The following is a 14,858-nucleotide window of genomic DNA, read 5'->3' on the forward strand; positions in this document are numbered from 1 at the left end:
TCATGACGATAATGGCAGCACCACGGCGCTATGTGACCAGACAGCCAATAACATGTCGTCTGACGACTTATACTACGAGTGCAACGAATCAGACCCCACAGAATCCTCCCCGGTGGCCAATGGGTTAACAGCAGAGTTGGGCCGGGTTGGCGAGGGTCATCGTCATGGAAATGGAGTCAATGTGATGGCGAGGTTCTCCCAGAGCATGCTGGACCTTCGGCCTCACAGCCAATCAGACGACAGGGGAGTTCTAATGAGCCAATCACAGGACCGAAGGAGCCAACAGACACGCCCTCAGCCACACAGACACATCGGACAGGTGAGACCCCGTGGGTTAATAACCCCCACTAGGAGAGGACCAGATTAGACCTAGGGGTCAACAGACACATCAGACAGGTGGAGACACCGTGGGTTAATAACCCTCACTAGGAGAGGACCAGATTAGACCTAGGGGTCAACAGACACATCAGACAGGTGGAGACACCGTGGGTTAATAACCCTCACTAGGAGAGGACCAGATTAGACCTAGGGGTCACAGACACATCAGACAGGTGGAGACACCGTGGGTTAATAACCCTCACTAGGAGAGGACCAGATTAGACCTAGGGGTCAACAGACACATCAGACAGGTGGAGACACCGTTAATAACCCCACTGGGTTAATAACCCTCACTAGGAGAGGACCAGATTAGACCTAGGGGTCAACAGACACATCAGACAGGTGGAGACACCGTGGGTTAATAACCCTCACTAGGAGAGGACCAGATTAGACCTAGGGGTCAACAGACACATCAGACAGGTGGAGACACCGTGGGTTAATAACCCTCACTAGGAGAGGACCAGATTAGACCTAGGGTCAACAGACACATCAGACAGGTGGAGACACCGTGGGTTAATAACCCCTCACTAGGAGGACCAGATTAATAACAGGAGGAGAGACCAGATTAGACCAGGGGTCAGACACATCAGACAGGTGGAGACACCGTGGGTTAATAACCCTCACTAGGAGAGGACCAGATTAGACCTAGGGGTCAACAGACACATCAGACAGGTGGAGACACCGTGGGTTAATAACCCTCACTAGGAGAGGACCAGATTAGACCTAGGGGTCAACAGACACATCAGACAGGTGGAGACACCGTGGGTTAATAACCCTCACTAGGAGAGGACCAGATTAGACCTAGGGGTCAACAGACACATCAGACAGGTGGAGACACCGTGGGTTAATAACCCTCACTAGGGAGAGGACCAGATTAGACCTAGGGGTCAACAGACACATCAGACAGGTGGAGACACCGTGGGTTAATAACCCTCACTAGGAGAGGACCAGATTAGACCTAGGGGTCAACAGACACATCAGACAGGTGGAGACACCGTGGGTTAATAACCCTCACTAGGAGAGGACCAGATTAGACCTAGGGGTCACAGACACATCAGACACATCAGACAGGTGGAGACATCAGACGTGGAGGTTAATAACCCTCACTAGGAGAGGACCAGATTAGACCTAGGGGTCAACAGACACATCAGACAGGTGGAGACACCAGACACATGGGTTAATAACCCTCACTAGGAGAGGACCAGATTAGACCTAGGGGTCAACAGACACATCAGACAGGTGGAGACACCGTGGGTTAATAACCCTCACTAGGAGAGGACCAGATTAGACCTAGGGGTCAACAGACACATCAGACAGGTGGAGACACCGTGGGTTAATAACCCTCACTAGGAGAGGACCAGATTAGACCTAGGGGTCAACAGACACATCAGACAGGTGGAGACACCGTGGGTTAATAACCCTCACTAGGAGAGGACCAGATTAGACCTGGAGACACCGGGGTCAGACTAGGGGACACATCAGACAGGTGGAGACACCGTGGGTTAATAACCCTCACTAGAGAGGACCAGATTAGACCTAGGGGTCAACAGACAGGTGGAGACACCGTGGGTTAATAACCCTCACTAGGAGAGGACCAGATTAGACCTAGGGGTCAACAGACACATCAGACAGGTGGAGACACCGTGGGTTAATAACCCTCACTAGGAGAGGACCAGATTAGACCTAGGGGTCAACAGACACATCAGACAGGTGGAGACACCGTGGGTTAATAACCCTCACTAGGAGAGGACCAGATTAGACCTAGGGGTCAACAGACACATCAGACAGGTGGAGACACCGTGGGTTAATAACCCTCACTAGGAGAGGACCAGATTAGACCTGGGGTCAACAGACACATCAGACAGGTGGAGACACCGTGGGTTAATAACCCCCACTAGGAGAGGACCAGATTAGACCTAGGGGTCAACAGACACATCAGACAGGTGGAGACACCGTGGGTTAATAACCCTCACTAGGAGAGGACCAGATTAGACCTAGGGGTCAACAGACACATCAGACAGGTGGAGACACCGTGGGTTAATAACCCTCACTAGGAGAGGACCAGAATAGACCTAGGGGTCAACAGACACATCAGACAGGTGGAGACACCGTGGGTTAATAACCCTCACTAGGAGAGGACCAGATTAGACCTAGGGGTCAACAGACACATCAGACAGGTGGAGACACCGTGGGTTAATAACCCCACTAGGAGAGGACCAGATTAGACCTAGGGGTCAACAGACACATCAGACAGGTGGAGACACCGTGGGTTAATAACCCTCACTAGGAGAGGACCAGATTAGACCTAGGGGTCAACAGACACATCAGACAGGTGGAGACACCGTGGGTTAATAACCCCCACTAGGAGAGGACCAGATTAGACCTAGGGGTCAACAGACACATCAGACAGGTGGAGACACCGTGGGTTAATAACCCTCACTAGGAGAGGACCAGATTAGACCTAGGGGTCAACAGACACATCAGACAGGTGGAGACACCGTGGGTTAATAACCCTCACTAGGGGAGAGGACCAGATTAGACCTAGGGGTCAACAGACACATCAGACAGGTGGAGACACCGTGGGTTAATAACCCTCACTAGGAGAGGACCAGATTAGACCGTCAACAGGGTCAGACAGGTGGAGACAGACACATCAGACAGGTGGAGACACCGTGGGTTAATAACCCTCACTAGGAGAGGACCAGATTAGACCTAGGGGTCAACAGACACATCAGACAGGTGGAGACACCGTGGGTTAATAACCCTCACTAGGAGAGGACCAGATTAGACCTAGGGGTCAACAGACACATCAGACAGGTGGAGACACCGTGGGTTAATAACCCTCACTAGGAGAGGACCAGATTAGACCTAGGGGTCAACAGACACATCAGACAGGTGGAGACACCGTGGGTTAATAACCCTCACTAGGAGAGGACCAGATTAGACCTAGGGGTCAACAGACACATCAGACAGGTGGAGACACCGTGGGTTAATAACCCTCACTAGGAGAGGACCAGATTAGACCTAGGGGTCAACAGACACATCAGACAGGTGGAGACACCGTGGGTTAATAACCCTCACTAGGAGAGGACCAGATTAGACCTAGGGGTCAACAGACACATCAGACAGGTGGAGACACCGTGGGTTAATAACCCTCACTAGGAGGACCAGATTAGACCTAGGGATCAACAGACACATCAGACAGGTGGAGACACCGTGGGTTAATAACCCTCACTAGGAGAGGACCAGATTAGACCTAGGGGTCAACAGACACATCAGACAGGTGGAGACACCGTGGGTTAATAACCCTCACTAGGAGAGGACCAGATTAGACCTAGGGGTCAACAGGTGGAGACACATCAGACAGGTGGAGACACCGTGGGTTAATAACCCTCACTAGGAGAGGACCAGATTAGACCTAGGGGTCAACAGACACATCAGACAGGTGGAGACACCGTGGGTTAATAACCCTCACTAGGAGAGGACCAGATTAGACCTAGGGGTCAACAGACACATCAGACAGGTGGAGACACCGTGGGTTAATAACCCTCACTAGGAGAGGACCAGATTAGACCTAGGGGTCAACAGACACATCAGACAGGTGGAGACACCGTGGGTTAATAACCCTCACTAGGAGAGGACCAGATTAGACCTAGGGGTCAACAGACACATCATTGTTAAGTTTTAAGTTTTTAATGGTTAATGAAGAGTTGATATGTCACAGTATGTGTATCTACTAGTTAAATAAAGAGATATACATACTGAGACAGAGGAGCACTGTTTTGCCTAGTTAAATAAAGAGATATACATACTGAGACAGAGGAGCACTGTTTTGCCTAGTTAAATAAAGAGATATACATACTGAGACAGAGGAACACTGTTTTGCCTAGTTAAATAAAGAGATATACATACTGAGACAGGGTGTTACCTGGGTACAGAGCTCTGCTGATCATGAGGGCTGGGTGTTACCTGGGTACAGAGGGCTGGGTGTTACCTGGGTACAGGGGGCTGGGTGTTACCTGGGTACAGGGGGCTGGGTGTTACCTGGGTACAGGGGGCTGGGTGTTACCTGCGTACAGGGGGCTGGGTGTTACCTGGGTACAGAGGGCTGGGTGTTACCTGGGTACAGAGGGCTGGGTGTTACCTGGGTCACAGAGGGCTGGGTGTTACCTGGGTACAGAGGGCTGGGTGTTACCTGGGTACAGAGGGCTGGGTGTTACCTGCGTACAGGGGGCTGGGTGTTACCTGGGTACAGAGCTCTGCTGATCATGCCTGGAAGTATGATGAATATGAAGGGTAACATCTTGAGGTAGGACGCCAGGATAGAAGCTCCTTTGGCATGAGACAGGTTCTTAGCTGACAGGGACCTCTGTACGATGACCTACACACACACACACACACACACACACACACACACACACACACACAAATGTATGAGAAAATAAAGAGTGTCTTCATGACCAATAGAAACAGTCATGTGTAATAACGAGTCAGGCAGTATGGGTCAGGGCAGTGTGTTAGTATGTAGATCTAACTGTAGTCAGGCAGTATGGGTCAGAGCAGTGTGTTAGTATGTAGATCTAACTGTAGTCAGGCAGTATGGGTCAGAGCAGTGTGTTAGTATGTAGATCTAACTGTAGTCAGGCAGTATGGGTCAGGGCAGTGTGTTAGTATGTAGATCTAACTGTAGTCAGGCAGTATGGGTCAGAGCAGTGTGTTAGTATGTAGATCTAACTGTAGTCAGGCAGTATGGGTCAGAGCAGTGTGTTAGTATGTAGATCTAACTGTAGTCAGGCAGTATGGGTCAGAGCAGTGTGTTAGTATGTAGATCTAACTGTAGTCAGGCAGTATGGGTCAGAGCAGTGTGTTAGTATGTAGATCTAACTGTAGTCAGGCAGTATGGGTTAGGGCAGTGTGTTAGTATGTAGATCTAACTGTAGTCAGGCAGTATGGGTCAGGGCAGTGTGTTAGTATGTAGATCTAACTGTAGTCAGGCAGTATGGGTCAGGGCAGTGTGTTAGTATGTAGATCTAACTGTAGTCAGGCAGTATGGGTCAGGGTCAGGGCAGTGTGTTAGTATGTAGATCTAACTGTAGTCAGGCAGTATGGGTCAGAGCAGTGTGTTAGTATGTAGATCTAACTGTAGTCAGGCAGTATGGGTCAGGACAGTGTGTTAGTATGTAGATCTAACTGTAGTCAGGCAGTATGGGTCAGGGCAGTGTGTTAGTATGTAGATCTAACTGTAGTCAGGCAGTATGGGTCAGAGCAGTGTGTTAGTATGTAGATCTAACTGTAGTCAGGCAGTATGGGTCAGGGCAGTGTGTTAGTATGTAGATCTAACTGTAGTCAGGCAGTATGGGTCAGAGCAGTGTGTTAGTATGTAGATCTAACTGTAGTCAGGCAGTATGGGTCAGAGCAGTGTGTTAGTATGTAGATCTAACTGTAGTCAGGCAGTATGGGTCAGGGCAGTGTGTTAGTATGTAGATCTAACTGTAGTCAGGCAGTATGGGTCAGAGCAGTGTGTTAGTATGTAGATCTAACTGTAGTCAGGCAGTATGGGTCAGGGCAGTGTGTTAGTATGTAGATCTAACTGTAGTCAGGCAGTATGGGTCAGGGCAGTGTGTTAGTATGTAGATCTAACTGTAGTCAGGCAGTATGGGTATGGGTCAGAGCAGTGTGTTAGTATGTAGATCTAACTGTAGTCAGGCAGTATGGGTCAGGGCAGTGTGTTAGTATGTAGATCTAACTGTAGTCAGGCAGTATGGGTCAGGGCAGTGTGTTAGTATGTAGATCTAACTGTAGTCAGGCAGTATGGGTCAGGGCAGTGTGTTAGTATGTAGATCTAACTGTAGTCAGGCAGTATGGGTCAGGGCAGTGTGTTAGTATGTAGATCTAACTGTAGTCAGGCAGTATGGGTCAGAGCAGTGTGTTAGTATGTAGATCTAACTGTAGTCAGGCAGTATGGTAGATCACTGTAGTCAGGCAGTATGGGTGTGTTAGTATGTAGATCTAACTGTAGTCAGGCAGTATGGGTCAGGGCAGTGTGTTAGTATGTAGATCTAACTGTAGTCAGGCAGTATGGGTCAGGGCAGTGTGTTAGTATGTAGATCTAACTGTAGTCAGGCAGTATGGGTCAGGGCAGTGTGTTAGTATGTAGATCTAACTGTAGTCAGGCAGTATGGGTCAGAGCAGTGTGTTAGTATGTAGATCTAACTGTAGTCAGGCAGTATGGGTTAGGGCTCTCTGACTCAGTCTAACACTCCCTCTCTCTCTGTCAGTCTAACGCCCCTCTCTCTCTGCAGTCTAACGCTCCCTCTCTCTCTGACTCAGTCTAACGCTCCCTGTCTCTCTGACTCAGTCTAACGCTCCCTCTCTCTCTGACTCCGTCTAACTCTCCCTCTCTCTCTGACTCAGTCTAACTCTCCTCTCTCTCTCTGACTCAGTCTAACGCTCCCTCTCTCTCTGACTCAGTCTAACGCTCCCCTCTCTCTCTGACTCAGTCTAATGCTCCCTCTCTCTCTGACTCGGTCTAACTCTCCCTCTCTCTCTGACTCAGTTTAACGCTCCTCTCTCTCTCTGACTCAGTCTAATGCTCCCCCTCTCTGACTCAGTCTAACGCTCCCTCTCTCTCTGACTCAGTCTAACTCTCCCTCTCTCTCTGACTCGGTCTAACTCTCCCTCTCTCTCTGACTCAGTCTAACGCTCCCTCTCTCTCTAACTGTAGTCAGGCAGTCTGACTCAGGGCTGACTCAGTCTAATGCTCCTCTCTCTCTGACTCAGTCTAACGCTCCCTCTCTCTCTGACTCAGTCTAACGCTCCCTCTCTCTCTGACTCAGTCTAACGCTCCCTCTCTCTCTGACTCAGTCTAACGCTCCCTCTCTCTGACTCAATCTAACGCTCCCTCTCTCTCTGACTCAGTCTAACGCTCCCTCTCTCTCTGACTCAGTCTAACACTCCCTCTCTCTCTCTGACTCAGTCTAACACTCCCTCTCTCTCTCTGACTCAGTCTAACGCTCCCTCTCTCTCTGACTCAGTCTAACGCTCCTCTCTCTCTGACTCAGTCTAACGTTCCCTCTCTTTCTCACTCAGTCTAACACTCCCCTCTCTCTCTGACTCAGTCTAACACTCCCTCTCTCTCTCTGACTCAGTCTAACACTCCCTCTCTCTCTGACTCAGTCTAACGCTCCTCTCTCTCTGACTCAGTCTAACGCTCCCTCTCTCTCTCTGACTCAGTCTAACGCTCCCTCTCTCTCTCTGACTCAGTCTAACGCTCCCTCTCTCTCTGACTCAGTCTAACGCTCCCTCTCTCTCTGACTCAGTCTAACGCTCCCTCTCTCTCTGACTCAGTCTAACGCTCCCTCTCTCTCTGACTCAGTCTAACGCTCCCTCTCTCTCTCTGACTCAGTCTAACGCTCCCTCTCTCTCTGACTCAGTCTAACGCTCCCTCTCTCTCTCTGACTCAGTCTAACGCTCCTCTCTCTCTGACTCAGTCTAACGCTCCCTCTCTCTCTGACTCAGTCTAACGCTCCCTCTCTCTCTGACTCAGTCTACTCCCTCTCTCTCTGACTCAGTCTAACGCTCCCTCTCTCTCTGACTCAGTCTAACGCTCCCTCTCTCTCTGACTCAGTCTAACGCGCCCTCTCTCTCTGACTCAGTCTAACGCTCCCTCTCTCTCTCTGACTCAGTCTAACGCTCCCTCTCTCTCTCTGACTCAGTCTAACGCTCCCTCTCTCTCTGACTCAGTCTAACGCTCCCTCTCTCTCTGACTCAGTCTAACGCTCCCTGTCCCTCTGACTCAGTCTAACGCTCCCTCTCTCTCTGACTCAGTCTAACGCTCCCTGTCGCTCTGACTCAGTCTAACGCGCCCTCTTGCTCTCAGTCTAACGCTCCCTCTCTCTCTCTGACTCAGTCTAACACTCCCTCTCTCTCTCTGACTCAGTCTAACACTCCCTCTCTCTCTGACTCAGTCTAACGCTCCCTCTCTCTCTGACTCAGTCTAACGCTCCCTCTCTCTCTGACTCAGTCTAACGCACCCTCTTGCTCTCAGTCTAACGCTCCCTCTCTCTGACTCAGTCTAACGCTCCCTCTCTCTCTGACTCAGTCTAACGCTCCCTCTCTCTCTGACTCAGTCTAACGCTCCCTCTCTCTCTCTGACTCAGTCTAACGCTCCCTCTCTCTCTGACTCAGTCTAACGCTCCCTCTCTCTCTCTGACTCAGTCTAACACTCCCTCTCTCTCTGACTCAGTCTAACGCTCCCTCTCTCTGACTCAGTCTAACGCTCCCTCTCTCTCTGACTCAGTCTAACGCTCCCTCTCTCTCTCTGACTCAGTCTAACGCTCCCTCTCTCTCTCTGACTCAGTCTAACGCTCCCTCTCTCTCTCTGACTCAGTCTAACGCTCCCTCTCTCTCTGACTCAGTCTAACGCTCCCTCTCTCTCTGACTCAGTCTAACACTCCCTCTCTCTCTGACTCAGTCTAACGCTCCCTCTCTCTCTGACTCAGTCTAACGTTCCCTCTCTTTCTGACTCAGTCTAACGCGCCCTCTTGCTCTCAGTCTAACGCTCCCTCTCTCTCTCTGACTCAGTCTAACGCTCCCTCTCTCTCTGACTCAGTCTAACGCTCCCTCTCTCTCTGACTCAGTCTAACGCTCCCCTCTCTCTCTGACTCAGTCTAACGCTCCTCTCTCTCTATGACTCAGTCTAACGCTCCTCTCTCTCTCTGACTCAGTCTAACACTCCTCTCTCTGACTCAGTCTAACGCTCCCTCTCTCTCTGACTCAGTCTAACGCTCCCTCTCTCTCTGACTCAGTCTAACGTTCCCTCTCTTTCTGACTCAGTCTAACGCTCCCTCTCTCTCTGACTCAGTCTAACGTTCCTCTCTCTCTCTGACTCAGTCTAACGCTCCTCTCTCTCTCGCTCTAACCTCTCTCTCTCTGACTCAGTCTAACGCTCCCTCTCTCTCTCTGACTCAGTCTAACGCTCCCTCTCTCTCTGACTCAGTCTAACGCTCCCTCTCTCTCTCTGACTCAGTCTAACGCTCCCTCTCTCTCTCTGACTCAGTCTAACGCTCCCTCTCTCTCTCTGACTCAGTCTAACGCTCCCTCTCTCTCTCTGACTCAGTCTAACGCTCCCTCTCTCTCTGACTCAGTCTAACGCTCCCTCTCTCTCTGACTCAGTCTAACGCTCCCTCTCTCTGACTCAGTCTAACGCTCCCTCTCTCTCTGACTCAGTCTAACGCTCCCTCTCTCTCTGACTCAGTCTAACGTTCCCTCTCTTTCTGACTCAGTCTAACGCGCCCTCTTGCTCTCAGTCTAACGCTCCCTATCTCTCTGACTCTCTAGTTGTTTCAGAGCTCCAGGTCACCAGGTCGTGATGGTCGCCAGATGAGCAGGGCTAAAGTCGTCAATGCCAAACCAAGAAGTGTCCACCGCTCGCCACTAGCATCGTTCCCTGCGATTGGAGGACATCGCTACTTGCAGGGCCAATCACTGCAGCCCTCCGATACTCGCTCCAGCCGGTCGCCACGACGACACAGCCCGGCCTACAAAGGGGCGGGACTTTCCCCTGGCCACGCCTCCCCACGTCGAGCATCCAATCCAGCAGGAGCTATGGGCGTGTCCTTCTCCAAACTGACCAATCAACCACTGAGGGGGCGGTATATAGCCTCACAGACGAAAGCGTCGCTTGACAACAAGGAGGTCGGCTAGGATTAACTAATGTATGGACCAATGGGACGGCTAGGTTTGACTAATGTCTGGACCAATGGGACGGCTAGCAGGAAGTTAGACAGACAATGTAACTGAATGTTGTTGTTTTTTATGTTTGTCTGATTGGTTGCTCTGACTTGATCATGTGTCTGATTGGTTGCTCTGACTAGATCATGTGTCTGATTGGTTGCTCTGACTAGATCATGTGTCTGATTGGTTGCTCTGACTAGATCATGTGTCTGATTGGTTGCTCTGTCTAGATCATGTGTCTGATTGGTTGCTCTGACTAGATCATGTGTCTGATTGGTTGCTCTGACTAGATCATGTGTCTGATTGGTTGCTCTGTCCAGATCATGTGTCTGATTGGTTGCTCTGACTAGATCATGTGTCTGATTGGTTGCTCTGACTAGATCATGTGTCTGATTGGTTGCTCTGACTAGATCATGTGTCTGATTGGTTGCTCATGATCATGATTCACTCTGGTACAACGTGATAGCTGCAGGACCAGGACAGATACAACGTGACAGCTGCAGGACCAAGACAGATACAACGTGATAGCTGCAGGACCAAGACAGATACAACATGATAGCTGCAGGACCAAGACAGACTCACTCTGGTACAACGTGATAGCTGCAGGACCAAGACAGATACAACGTGACAGCTGCAGGACCAAGACAGATACAACGTGATAGCTGCAGGACCAAGACAGATACAACATGATAGCTGCAGGACCAAGACAGACTCACTCTGGTACAACGTGATAGCTGCAGGACCAAGACAGATACAACATGATAGCTGCAGGACCAAGACAGATACAACATGATAGCTGCAGGACCTAGACAGATACAACATGATAGCTGCAGGACCAAGACAGATACAACATGATAGCTGCAGGACCAGGACCGATACAACATGATAGCTGCAGGACCAAGACAGATACAACATGACAGCTGCAGGACCAAGACAGACAACATGATAGCTGCAGGACCAAGAAGACAGATACAACATGATAGCTGCAGGACCAAGACAGATACAACATGATAGCTGCAGGACCAAGACAGACAGAGCTGCAGGACCAGACAGTACAACGTGATAGCTGCAGGACCAAGACAGATACAACATGATAGCTGCAGGACCAAGACAGACTCACTCTGGTACAACGTGATAGCTGCAGGACCAAGACAGATACAACATGATAGCTGCAGGACCAAGACAGATCACAACATGATAGCTGCAGGACCAAGACAGATACAACATGATAGCTGCAGGACCAAGACAGATACAACATGATAGCTGCAGGACCAGACAGATACAACATGATAGCTGCAGGACCAAGACAGATACAACATGATAGCTGCAGGACCAGACAGATACAACATGATAGCTGCAGGACCAAGACAGATACAACATGATAGCTGCAGGACCAAGACAGATACAACATGATAGCTGCAGGACCAAGACAGATACAACATGATAGCTGCAGGACCAAGACAGATACAACGTGATAGCTGCAGGACCAAGACAGATACAACATGATAGCTGCAGGACCAAGACAGATACAACGTGATAGCTGCAGGACCAAGACAGATACAACATGATAGCTGCAGGACCAAGACAGATACAACATGATAGCTGCAGGACCAAGACAGATACAACATGATAGCTGCAGGACCAAGACAGATACAACATGATAGCTGCAGGACCAAGACAGATACAACATGATAGCTGCAGGACCAAGACAGATACAACGTGATAGCTGCAGGACCAAGACAGATACAACATGATAGCTGCAGGACCAAGACAGATACAACATGATAGCTGCAGGACCAAGACAGATACAACATGATAGCTGCAGGACCAAGACAGATACAACATGATAGCTGCAGGACCAAGACAGATACAACATGATAGCTGCAGGACCAAGACAGATACAACATGATAGCTGCAGGACCAAGACAGATACAACATGATAGCTGCAGGACCAAGACAGATACAACATGATAGCTGCAGGACCAAGACAGATACAACATGATAGCTGCAGGACCAAGACAGATACAACATGATAGCTGCAGGACCAAGACAGATACAACATGATAGCTGCAGGACCAAGACAGATACAACAATGATAGCTGCAGGACCAAGACAGATACAACATGATAGCTGCAGGACCAAGACAGATACAACATGATAGCTGCAGGACCAAGACAGATACAACATGATAGCTGCAGGACCAAGACAGATACAACGTGATAGCTGCAGGACCAAGACAGATACAACATGATAGCTGCAGGACCAAGACAGATACAACATGATAGCTGCAGGACCAAGACAGATACAACATGATAGCTGCAGGACCAAGACAGATACAACGTGATAGCTGCAGGACCAAGACAGACTCACTCTGATACAACGTGATAGCTGCAGGACCAAGACAGATACAACATGATAGCTGCAGGACCAAGACAGATACAACATGATAGCTGCAGGACCAAGACAGATACAACATGATAGCTGCAGGACCAAGACAGATACAACATGATAGCTGCAGGACCAAGACAGATACAACATGATAGCTGCAGGACCAAGACAGATACAACATGATAGCTGCAGGACCAAGACAGATACAACATGATAGCTGCAGGACCAAGACAGATACAACGTGATAGCTGCAGGACCAAGACAGATACAACATGATAGCTGCAGGACCAAGACAGATACAACATGATAGCTGCAGGACCAAGACAGATACAACGTGATAGCTGCAGGACCAAGACAGATACAACATGATAGCTGCAGGACCAAGACAGATACAACGTGATAGCTGCAGGACCAAGACAGATACAACATGATAGCTGCAGGACCAAGACAGATACAACATGATAGCTGCAGGACCAAGACAGATACAACGTGACTCTTTCTATAACTAACCTTGTCTGGATGTCTGTCTACTGTCTGTCTACTGTCACGTTAATTGAATGTTTGCAGGACATTTTCCAGCTGGTTTTTGAATGTTTAATGTTGTTTTTTTTTAACATGGGCTTTTCCTGGCCAATGGGGCGATCTGGACGTAATCTGGCCAATGGGACGATCTGGACGTAATCTGGACATTTGTTGAAACCTTAAGATTTAAGGATTTATTTGATTTTCCTCTGTTTGAGAGGGCTGTCCTCTCCAGGCCCCCTGTAGTCTGACCAGCTAGGTTTGCTTGGCTGGAGAGACTCTGAGTGGCCTAACGCTCACTCTGATTGGTTACTGGGACTATGGGGGCGTGAGTAACGTTTTGAAACGATGGCAGATTTTCAATGTTGGACATGAACGTTGTTAAAACGTTAGGAGAAAGTTATCAATAAAGTGATCTTGACTGAACGTTGTTGGTTGGTTTTTACTGTTAGGAGTTAAAGGTCAGGGGTTAGAGGTTACCTGGTCAGTGTACCAGTAGCATGTAGCTAGTACAGTGCATTCAGAAAGTATTCCGACCCCTTGACTTTGTCCACATTTTGTTACGTTTCAGACTTATTCTAAAATGGATTAAATTGTTTTTTTCACCCCTCATCTACACACAATACACCAAAATGACAAAGCAAAAACAGGGTTAGAATGATTTGCAATCGTCACCTTTACATTTACAGTATTCAGACCCTTTACATTTACAGTCTTCAGACCCTTTACATTTACAGTCTTCAGACCCTTTACATTTACAGTATTCAGAACCTTTACATTTACAGTCTTCAGACCCTTTACATTTACAGTATTCAGACCCTTTACATTTACAGTATTCAGACCCTTTACAGTCTTCAGACCCTTTTACAGTCTTCAGACCCTTTACATTTACAGTCTTCAGACCCTTTACATTTACAGTCTTCAGACCCTTTACATTTACAGTCTTCAGACCCTTTACAGTATTCAGACCATTTACAGTCTTCAGACCCTTTACATTTACAGTCTTCAGACCCTTTACATTTACAGTCTTCAGAATATTTACATTTACAGTCTTCAGACCATTTACAGTCTTCAGACCCTTTACATGTACAGTCTTCAGACCCTTTACATTTACAGTCTTCAGACCCTTTACATTTACAGTCTTCAGACCCTTTACATTTAGTCTTCAGACCCTTTACATTTACAGTCTTCAGACCCTTTACAGTCTTCAGACCCTTTACATTTACAGTCTTCAGACCCTTTACAGTATTCAGACCCTTTACATTTACAGTCTTCAGACCCTTTACATTTAAAGTCTACAGACCCTTTACATTTACAGTCTTCAGACCCTTTACATTTACAGTCTTCAGACCCTTTACATTTACAGTCTTCAGACCATTTACATTTACAGTCTTCAGACCCTTTACAGTATTCAGACCCTTTACATTTACAGCCTTCAGACCCTTTACATTTACAGTCTTCAGACCCTTTACATTTACAGTCTTCAGACCCTTTACATTATTCAGACCCTTTACATTTACAGTCTTCAGACCCTTTACATTTACAGTATTCAGACCCTTTACATGTACAGTATTCAGACCCTTTACATTTACAGTCTTCAGACCCTTTACATTTACAGTCTTCAGACCCTTTACATTTACAGTCTTCAGACCATTTACATTTACAGTCTTCAGACCCTTTACAGTATTTACATTTTCAGACCCTTTACATTTACAGTCTTCAGACCCTTTACATTATTCAGACCCTTTACATTTACAGTCTTCAGACCCTTTACATTTACAGTCTTCAGACCCTTTACATTTACAGTCTTCAGACCCTTTTATTTACAGACCCTT

At 48.3% G+C, this 14,858-nt stretch overlaps 1 long non-coding RNA gene and 1 pseudogene across 2 annotated transcripts; one reads left to right on the forward strand and one right to left on the reverse strand.

The window, feature by feature from the left end:
• The window catches only part of LOC127921222 (sodium/glucose cotransporter 5-like), a 90,087-nt pseudogene that overhangs the window by 59,304 nt on the left and 15,925 nt on the right, over positions 1-14,858 (reverse strand).
• LOC127921231 (uncharacterized) lies at positions 10,714-13,449 on the forward strand. Of its 2 annotated transcripts, XR_008108514.1 has the most exons (3): positions 10,716-10,833; positions 11,197-11,237; positions 12,230-13,449. It is a non-coding gene; the product is annotated as an uncharacterized LOC127921231 (long non-coding RNA). The 2 variants fall into 2 exon arrangements; XR_008108515.1 differs by lacking the exon at positions 11,197-11,237 and having other exon boundaries at positions 10,714-10,833.

Source organism: Oncorhynchus keta, unplaced genomic scaffold (assembly GCF_023373465.1).
Source record: "Oncorhynchus keta strain PuntledgeMale-10-30-2019 unplaced genomic scaffold, Oket_V2 Un_contig_2177_pilon_pilon, whole genome shotgun sequence".
In the NCBI taxonomy this organism is placed as follows: Eukaryota; Metazoa; Chordata; class Actinopteri; order Salmoniformes; family Salmonidae; genus Oncorhynchus; species Oncorhynchus keta.